This window comes from Moschus berezovskii, chromosome Y (assembly GCF_049115385.1).
Source record: "Moschus berezovskii isolate FMDL1 chromosome Y, NW_MosBer_1.0, whole genome shotgun sequence".
Lineage (NCBI taxonomy): Eukaryota > Metazoa > Chordata > Mammalia > Artiodactyla > Moschidae > Moschus > Moschus berezovskii.
Window position 1 is genome coordinate 35857520 of NC_142489.1, and position 10432 is coordinate 35867951.

A 10432-nucleotide genomic window follows, 5' to 3' on the forward strand; every position below is an offset into this window, starting at 1 on the left:
GAATCCCAGACCACCTGACCTGCCTCTTGAGAAACCTGTATGCAGGTCAGGAAGCAACAGTTAGAACTGGACATGGAACAACATACTGGTTCCAAAAAGGAAAAGGTGTACGTCAAGGGTGTATATTGTCACCTTGCTTATTTAACTTATATGCAGAGTAAATCATGAGGAACGCTGGGCTGGAAGAAGCACAAGCTGGAATCAAGATTGCTGGGAGAAATATCAATAACCTCAGATATGCAGATGACACTACCCTTATGGCAGAAAGTGAAGAGGAACTCAAAAGCCTCTTGATGAAAGTGAAAGAGGAAAGTGAAAAGGTTGGCTTGAAGCTCAACATTCAGAAAACAAAGATCATGGCATCTGGTCCCATCACTTCATGGGAAAAGATGGAAAAACAGTGGAAACAGTGTCAGACTTTGTTTTTTTGGGCTCCAAAATCACTGCAGGTGCTGATCGCAGCCATGAAATTAAAAGACGCTTGCTCCTTGGAAGGAAAGTTATGACCAACCTTGATAGTATATTCAAAAGCAGAGACATTACTTTGCCAACCAAGGTCCGTCTAGTCAAGACAATGGTTTTTCCCGTGGTCATGTATGGATGTGAGAGTTGGACTGTGAAGAAGGCTGATCTCTGAAGAATCAATGCTTTTGAACTGTGGTGTTAGAGAAGACTCTTGAGAGTCCTTTATACTGCAAGGAGATCCAACCAGTCCATTCTAAAGGAGATTGATCCTGGATGTTCATTGGAGGGACTGATGCTAAAGCTGAAGCTGCAATACTTTGGCCACCTCATGCGACGAGTTGACTCACTCGAAAAGACTCTGATGCTGGGAAAGGTTGGCGGCGGGAGGAGAAGGGGATGACGGAGAATGAGATGGCTGGATGGCATCACTGACTCTGTGGACATGAGTTTGAGTGTACTCCGGGAATTGGTGATGGACAGGGAGGGCTGGTGTGCTGTGGTTCATGGGGTCGCGGAGAGTCGGACACGACTGAGCGACTGAACTGAACTGAACTGAACTTAAAAACGGCTTGACAATAAATAGCTTGGCTGTTCTCAATTCCTGCTTCCCAGCGGGAGCTCCGGGAAAGCCTGGCCCAGGCTGTGAGGTCTCGCACGGTGCAGGCCTGGGGAGGTCGTGCGGCCCAGACATCAGAACTCATCGATCTTCCTCTGCAGACACTTGAGCATGGAATCCATGCCATGTGCCAAGCCCTAGATCTTCTTCACCACTTCGCATTCCCGTTTGTTGGCCTGCTCCAGCTCCAGCCTGATGTGGCAGCGCACAAGGGCCTTGGATTCCTCAAGCACGACGGGGTTGCAGGAGGCGAGCTCTTTGATGCGGACCATGACCTCCTGGGGGAAAGTCACAGGCCTGAACACCTGGGAGACCAGTCCTTTGCCGCAGACCTCCTGGGACTTTAGCTTCCACCTACTGAGCAGCATTTCATTCGCGGATGCTCCTCCCATAATCTTGGGGAACGTGACGGTGGATCAGCCATCTGGACTCTGTCCGAGGGTGGTATAGGGCGTCTGGAACCACACCTTGTCGTTGGCCCAGGCCATATCACAGAGAGGCAGGATGGATGCTCGTAGCCCAATGGCCGGGCCATTCACAGCTATGATAATTGGTTTCTTGAACTGAATGATGGTGTTCACGAAATTTCTGATGGCCTGGACCATCCTGGTGCTCTCCCTCTTGTGGTCATCCGTCAGGCACCATTTGAAGTAGCTGAAGTCCAGGCTGCAGCAGAAGACGCTTCCCATGGCGCTGAGCAGTACCAGCTTGCTGTCTTCCGCCATGGCCCTTCTCAGCGCGCACTGCAGCTGCTGCATCACCTATGGGTTGAGCGAGTTGTTTGCGGACGACTTGGTGGACAGCACAATGTGGGTGAAGCCGTCCTGCTTCCGCTCCAGGATATCCCGGTACCTGTAGGCGCTCTCCGTCTGCCACACGCTGAAGCGCAGCCGCTTGTCAAAGGGCTGGTCTCGGCTGTCCTCGCTGAACTCCCTCTTTCTGGCCGTCATGCCCCTGGCCGATGTCTGCAGGGTGGTGGTCCTGTTGGCCATCATCGCGTCCCTGAATGGGGAGGTGCCTTTGCCATTCACGGCCAGCCCCTTGACCATGGCCTCCATCACGGGCCGGACTCCTGCAGCAACAGCGAGTGTATCAGGGGTCGGCTCCCAATCCGCACCCACTCAGCCCCTGGGTCCAGTAGGGCCCTGACCGGCTTCTTGGCAGCTGCCTCCACCGCAGGAGAGTCCTCCGTCCCCTGCTCACGGGGTCCGGCTTCTCGGAGTTCTGGTCCTGAAAGCCGTCCACTGCGCTCCTGCTCTTGATGGGGCTCTTGGGCACAAGCATCTTGATGCCCGACAGGGCCAGGTCCATGTTCTTGCGGGGGGCCAGGCCCTGCACGGAGCTCTTCCGGAATTTCTTGCTGGTGGCAAACAGTGGGCTGCTCTTGGCCTCGTGCTCCTTGCCCGCTAATAGTGCTCAGGTCGGGGAGGGGGACTTGGAGAAACTGTTCTTGCTGCATCTGGACATCTGCTTCCGGGCACTGTTTGGGGAGGTCCCATTGGTTCTGGTGAAGCTGCCCTCCTTCAGTTTCTCCCTGTGGCGCCAGTTGAAATGGTGGATGTACTCTTTGCAGTTCACCAGGTGCTGCTCTGGCTCCCAGGTGTCGTCCTCGCTGTCTTACCGTATACACCGAACCAAGTATTCTGTCTTCCCTTTTTTGGTTTTCCTTTTGTCAAGGATGCTTTCAGCATCTTACTGCTCCTCTGAGGCCATGGCGGGGAGCGGGGAGCGCAGTGTGGTGCAGGGCCGGCGGCGAGGCGCTGGTCAGACGGTGGCCCATACTTTGCTCCAGTCGGGTCCGGGGAAGCTGCTCTTCCTGCTCTGCACGCCGCTGCGCAGGGTGGGTGGGCTGGCGGGCGCTCATTCCCGCCATTGCGGGATGCTGCCCACATCGGTGCAGGCGCAGCTACAGGGCAGCGCCCTCCGAGGCACACTCTTCAAAGAACCTTGAAGACCATTTCATTCTGGACCACCTATCAGTAGACTTCCATCCCACATCTTTTTCTCAGTGTTCATGTAGCTCTCATCAGTGTTCTAGGTTCCAGTGTGCAACACCTGTCTTCAGACATTGAGAATAAACTGTATAAACGTGTCCTTGCTCCACTTGGAGCTACCTTTTTCGAATTTTTAGACACACTGATTTGCTTCAGAGGCCCTGAGCAGCCCTATATATACTCCTCCCCAGGGGGACATACCCTTATGATTTATGATGTCGGCAAGTCACTTCCCCAGGCAGTGGTGGCCCAGGTGGAGCATTGACAGCAAACAGCCCTAACCTGACACCTCTAGGAGATGATGCGTAGAAATTCAGATGGTTGGGTGGGATCAAAGAGGCATTTTGATACCGCTGATGAGACCTGAAAGCTCACCTGCCATCCGCACCACCCCCGCACTCACTCAACAAGGACGTGTCACATGTCGGGGGTAGTGCATCTCCTCCAAACCTGGCTTCACAGCCACGTTATTCAGGCTTTTATTCTTTTCTCTATCACAATTCACCATTATCTCATTTTTAAAATCTCACCTAAACTCCCTCTTTGCAAAGCAGGATGTACAAAGTGTCTGTGAAAATGAGAATCATTTCTCTTTCTTTGGAAAATCTGGTATTAAGGGACATTTTCAACCATTTAATTCCTTGCCGCCTACACGAAAACTTCCATCCCATCACATTTTGGCAATCTTCAGGTAGCTCGCCTCAGTATTTTCATTTCTAGTCTGAAATCCCTGTCTTCGGGCTGTAAGAATGCACTGTATACATTTGTCCTTGCTCCACTTGGAGCTGTCTTTTCTCATTTTGATAAGGTGCAGTGTTCTGCTCCAGAGGCCCTGAGCACTCCTATATATATAGCTCTCCAGGGAGCCACGCCCTTCTGCTGTATGAGGTCAATAAGACAGGTCCAAAGCCAGTGGTGGCCCTGGCTGAGACTTGACATCAAAAATCCCTATGGTGACAACACTATGGGAGGTTGTGGAGAATTTCAGATTGTTTGCTGGGATGAGGCATTTTCCATGTCCCTTTTGAGCCTGCCTTCCTCATCTCTCTCTAACTCCACACTGTTGTGTCACATGGCAGGTGTAGTGTGTCTCCTCAAGCCTGGGTTCACAGCCACACTAGTCAGGCTTTCATTCTGTTCTCACTAACCATTCACTACTATCTAGATTTTAAGAACTTGCCTAAAATCCCACCTTGATAGTATGTTGTATTGAAGTTTCTGTGGAAAGCTACACTTGGTGCAGGATTTTGCCAGTTTGAAGGTTCCAGAGTTCTGCTCAAGAGGCCCTGAGCAATCCTATATATGCCCCTCCCCACGGGGCCACACCTTTTTTCTTTTTACTTTTCTGAAAGAGTTAAAAAATCTTAGTTTTATTCAAGATGCTTTCACAGCTGAGTATTTATTCTAAAGGTTACAGATTGTAGTTTCCATATATATTTGAAACCACAGAATGAAAAAAGTGGGCCCCACAGGTCCAAAAATACTGCATCGACCAAGGCAAGTAAAGGCAGATTTGAACTCTGTAAGCTTTCCGTGAGGCCAGGAGGTGGTCTGTTCGAAGTAGAAACTTCAAAACTGTACTAAAGTACGGTTTTGATTTTATTTCACTCTTCATAAATCCAATATGATTGCAAGCTCAGAAGCCTGCCAGGGGGACAGGCTTCTGGAATCGTCCCCACCCCTGGCCGCAATGCATTCGTCTAGGTACACAGGGCACTCTCGGACAGCATCTGCTACTGAGTATATTGTGGAGACGTGAAAGCTGAGACCAAGAATATGAAACGTCGATATAATATGGTAGTTCTCTTAAAAAGGATGTTCTGCATTTAACAGTGTGCCAACAGAATTTGAACTTATTAAATAAAATATATTCTAAGTGAACCTAAAAATTATACTTTATAGACATAAAAATACTTCTTATTTGTGGTGTAATACATTGATCATATCTGCAAGTAGGAAATCGAAACTGTACATAAAGTAGAAATCTCACCTAGCAACAAGAAGTACTTATATAGTTATTTTTCAAATGGTCAGAAAAACTGATTATAAACCTACTAACTTATAACTTAAGATACCATACTGAAGCTAGCCGGTAATTCACTGATACTTCAAAACAAGTTTTGCCCTAGAGAGAGTGGTTTCCTCCTGCTAACTGGGTAAGAATCAGACATTTCCAAAAGAGCAAAGAATCAGTTGATATCTCAGCATGTATCCTAGGCGTCGTTTACTTTGGGGGTATGTCCATCAGTAGCTGATTAGCCAGAAATATTTACCCTAAAAGATAAGTCTTCCATTTGATTTAGTATTTTCTATCTCTGAGGCTTTGGACCTCTTAGAGATAAGGCACACCACAGATCTTACCATTTGTCTCTGTTTGGGGCAGGGATGCCGAGGTTCACTAACACCGCCTTCTTTTCTTGTAGAAGGAAACGAAACAAGGAAAACAAACATTATGTGAGACGTTTCTGACATCCAGTCTAAGAAAAGACACTTTTCTCTAGAGTACTAGCCAAAGACAACAAAATTCTCGAGACTCGAAGAGCAGCCCAGAGCTCACCTTCTACTTTTATACTTTTGGGTGTATTAGGTATAAAATAATGATGCTTGGACAAAGGAGTTTTGTACTTATTTATTTTAAGGTTACAGTACTTAAAAACTGCTTGGCAATAAATAACTTGGCTGTTCTCAGTCATGCTTTCCAGCGGGAGCTCCGGGCGAGACTGGCCCGGGCTGTGAGGTCTGGCACCATGCAGCCCTGATGAGGTCGGGCGGCCCCGCCATCAAAACTGTTAGCCTTTGATTGGATTCCTTTTTTATTTGAATCCCAAGTTTATTTGTTACTCAGGAATCTCTTGACTCTCTAAATTTGCATTCCATTTCTCTATTATGAAAAGGACATCTTTTGGGGGGTGTTAATTCTAAACCATCTTGTAAGTCTTCATGGAAATATTCCTCTTCAGCTTCTTCAGCATAACTGGTCAGGATACAGACTTGGATTACTACCATTTTAAATGGCTTGTCTTGGAAATGAACAAAGATCCTTCTGCCTGTAAGCGGTCTCTTGATCTGTCACCTTCATCTCTTCATCAGCTGTGGAAATACAAACGCAAAAGCACAGGCCACAAACTCACACTTGTAGACACATGCAAATGTTCAAGGCACAGGGAAACAGGAAAATTAGAAACACAGGTGTTCAGTAGCTCAAGAACCAGTGCTTCATATGAAATGGAGAGATTTCCATGTTTTTATAGGAAAATATCAATTCTGATAAAAATGCGAAATATAGAGAAGTCCAACATCCACGATGGAAAATGAGCACATAGCTTTTAATACAGAAAATACAGAACATTACACATTTCTGGAAGAAACTCTTTCTTTTGCTATATGATTGAGAAATGTAAAGATTCTCTAAGTTATGAAGAAACAATGGTGTCCAGATTTTCATTTGTGCAATACAGAAAATTGAAATTTCATACTGCTTCTCCTTATCTTCAGAAAGCCAGTGTCAAGATTTTCATATGCGAAGTATACATACTTCCACATTGAATGGTAAAGAAACACCACCCAGGTTTTCATACATGAGCTGTAGAAAATTCCACATTTCACCTAAAAAAAACTGCTTCCATATATTCATGAATGACCAAGAAATTGAAATATACCCTGTATTAAAACTAGCATCACTATATTCACATGTAAAAATGTAGGTGATTCTACCTTTAGTAGAATTTAGTTCAATTCAGTCTCTGGATCATGTCCAACTCTTTGCGACCCCATGGACTGCAGTACGCCACGCTTCCCTGTCCATCACCAACTCCCAGAGCATACACAAACTCATGTCCATCGAGTCGGTGATTCCTTCCACGCATCTCATCGTCTGTCGTCCTCTTCTGCTTCAGTCGTCAATGTTTCCAACCATTAAGGTCTTTTCAAATAAGTCAGTTATTCTCATCAGGTGGCCAAATTATTGGAGTTTCACCTTCAGAATCAGTCCTTCCAATGAATATTCATGATTGATTTCCTTTAGCCTCCTGAAGGCCAAGAGACACTTACAGTCTTCAGCAAAACAGTTTTAAAGCATCAATAATTCGGCACTCAGCTATCTTTAGAGTCCAACTCTCACATCCATACATGACGGCTGGAAAAAACATAGCTTTGACTATGTGGATATTTGTTGGCAAAGCAAAGTTTCCACTTCTCAATATGCTGTCTAGTTTGGCCATTGCTTTGTTCCAAAGAGTTCAACTTTTAATTTCGTGGTGCAGTCAACATCAGCAGTAATTTTAGAGCCCCCAAAAGAGTGTCTTTTGTCATTTCCATTGTTTCTCCCTCTGCTAAGCATTGATTGGATTAGATGTCATGATGTTAATTCTCTGAATGCTGAGCTTTTAAGCCAAAGTTTTCACTCTCCTCTTTCATTTTCATCAAGAGACTCTTTCGTTCTTCTTCAATTTCTACCATAAAAGATATGTAATTTACTTCACAGAGGTTATTTGTATTTCTGCCAGCAGTATTAATTCAAGGTTGTGCATCATCCAGCTTGGCATTTCGCAAGTTTTACACTGCATAAAGGTTAATTAAGCAGGCTGGAAATATGCAGCCTTGGCACAATCTTTTCCTGATTTGGAAGCAGCCTGTCGTCCCATATCCTGTTGCTTCTTGACCTGGATATAGATTTCTCAAGAGGCAGGTCAGGTGGTCTGGTTTTCCCACCATTTTATTATTATCATTTTTAGTTAGCAATTTGTTGTTATCCCCACAGTCACAGGTTTTGTCATAACAATGAAGCAGAAGTAGAGGTTTCAGTTTTTCTTTTTTTTGTAGATCTCTTGCTTTTCCGACGATTCCCATGGATGTTGGCAATTTGATCTTTCATTCCCTACCCTTGTCTAAATCCAACTTGAACATTTGGAAGTTCATAGTTCATGTACTGTTGAATCTGGAAGGGAGAATTTTGAGCATTACTTTTCTACCCCTTGACATGGGGGAAAATGTGTGGTATTGTGAACATTCTTTGGGATTTGGCCTTTCTTTGGGATTGGACTGAAAACTGAACTTTTCCAATCTTGTGGCAATTTCTGAATTTTCAAATTTGCTGGCATATTGAGTGTATCACTTTCACAGAATCATCTTTTAGCATGTGAAATAACTCTACTGGAATTGCGTCAGCTCCACTAGTTTGCTCCATGTGATGCTTCATAAGGATTACTTGACTTCACATTCCAAGATGTCTGAGTCTAGGTGAATGATCTCATCATGGTTATCTGGGTATTGAAGATCTTTTCTGTATAGTTTCTCTGTGTATTCTTGACACCTCTTTTTGATATATTCTGCTTCTGTTAGGTCCGTACCATGTCTGTTCTTGATTTTGACCATCTTGGCATGAAATGTTCCCTTGGTGTCTTTAATTATCTTGAAGAGATCTCGTCTTTTCCATTCCATTTTCCCCCTCTATTTCTTTGCATGGTTCACTGAGGTAGACTTTCTTATCTCTCCTTCCTTTTTTTTGAACTCTGCATACACGAATATATCTTTCTTTTTCTCCTTTGTTTTAGCTTCTCTTCCTTTCTTAGCAATTTGTAAGGTATATCCAGACACCCCTTTTGCCTTTTTGCATTTCTTTTTCTTGAGGATGGTCTTGATCACTGCCTTTTGTACAATTTCACAAACCTCTGTCCGTAGGTAGTCAGGAACTCTTTCTATCAGATCTAATCTCTTGGATCTATTTGTCACTTTCACTGTCTAATCATAAGGGAAATGATTTAGGTCCCACATGAATAGTTTAGTGGTTTCCCTACTATTTGAAATTTAAATCTGAATTTGGCAATAAGGAGTTCATGATCTGAGCCACAATAGATCCCAGTCTTATTTTTACTGACTGTATATAATTTCTCCATCTTTGGCTGCAAAGAAAAGAATCAATCTGGTTTCAGTTTTGACCATCTGGTGATGTCCATGCATAGAGTCTTGCCTTGTGTTGATGGAAATGAGTGCTTTCTGTGAGCAGTGCGTTCCCTTGGCAAAGCTCTGTTTCTTTAGACTGGCTTCGTTTTGTCCTCCAAAGTCAAATTTGCCTGTTACATCAGGTATCTCTGGATTTCCTAATTTTGCATTCCATTCCCCTATGATGAAAAGGATATCTTTTATGGGTGTAAGTTCTAAAAGTTCTTGTAGGTCTTCACAAAGCTGTGGACCTAACATTCCAGGTTCCTATGCAATATTACTCTTTACAGCATCAGAATTCATTCCATCACCAGTCACATCTGCAACTGGCTTCTGTTTTTACTCTGGCTCCATGTCTTCATTCTTTCTGTCGTTTCCTTTCCACTGATCTTCCATAGCATATTTGTCAATGACCAACCATGGGAGTTCCTCTTTCTGTATGCTATATTTTGGATTACATGTTGCTCATGGGTTTCTCAAGGCCGAAATACTGAAGCGGTTTTCCATTCCCTTCTCCAAGGACCACATTTTGTTAGAAACTTTCACTATGACCCATCCATCTTGGGTGGACCTACATGCCTGGCTCATAATTTCATTGAGTTAGACAAGGCTATGGACCAGGTGATCAGTTTGGTGAGTTTTCTGTTATTATGATTCTCATTCTGTCTTCCCTCTGATGGACAAAGATAAGAGGCTTGTGGAAGCTCCCTGATGGGAGAGACTAACTGAGGGGAAAACTGGTTCTTATTCAGATGGACAGGACCATATTCAGTTGATGTCAGTTTTGTGGCTCAGACATGTTCAAATCTTTGAATCTTCGTAAACTGCAGCATGTCAGACCTCCTTATCCATCACCAACTCACTGAGTTCACTCAAACTCATTTCCATTTATTCGGTATGCCCTCCAACTATATTGTTGCCCTTCTTGCAAGGGATATTCAGGACTGATATCCTTTAGGATAGTCTGGTTTGATTTCTCCTAGGCATCCAAGAGACTCTCAAGAGTCTTCTCCAACACCACAGTTCAAAAGCATTAATTTTCCTGCTCAGCTTTCTTTATAGTCCAACTTTCACATCCATACATAATTTCTGTATAAACAGCTTTAACTAGATGCAAATTTCATGTAACATTTTCATATCTGAAATAAGTACAGTTCATCACTTCTAAGACAATGTGTATCCTGGTTTTCACGTGTGAAAAAACAAAAATCCCACCTTTCCATGTCCAAAATTCCTCAGCACTTTTTCATATGTCAAATATAGAGAATTCATTACCGCATATCAGAGACTCTGCTTACAAATTTAAATATATGAGCTATACAGTATTCCCTACTTCAGTTCGAAACATCTACATCTAGATGATGAAATATAAAATATACAGAATACCATGCTTTGAGCAATTTTCTTAGTTTATTTA

The 10432-nt window shown here is 44.1% G+C and overlaps 1 pseudogene; it reads right to left on the reverse strand.

The window, feature by feature from the left end:
- Positions 1-1155: 1155 nt before the first annotated feature.
- LOC148773099 (chromodomain Y-like protein pseudogene) lies at positions 1156-2794 on the reverse strand (annotated as a pseudogene).
- Positions 2795-10432: the final 7638 nt, after the last annotated feature.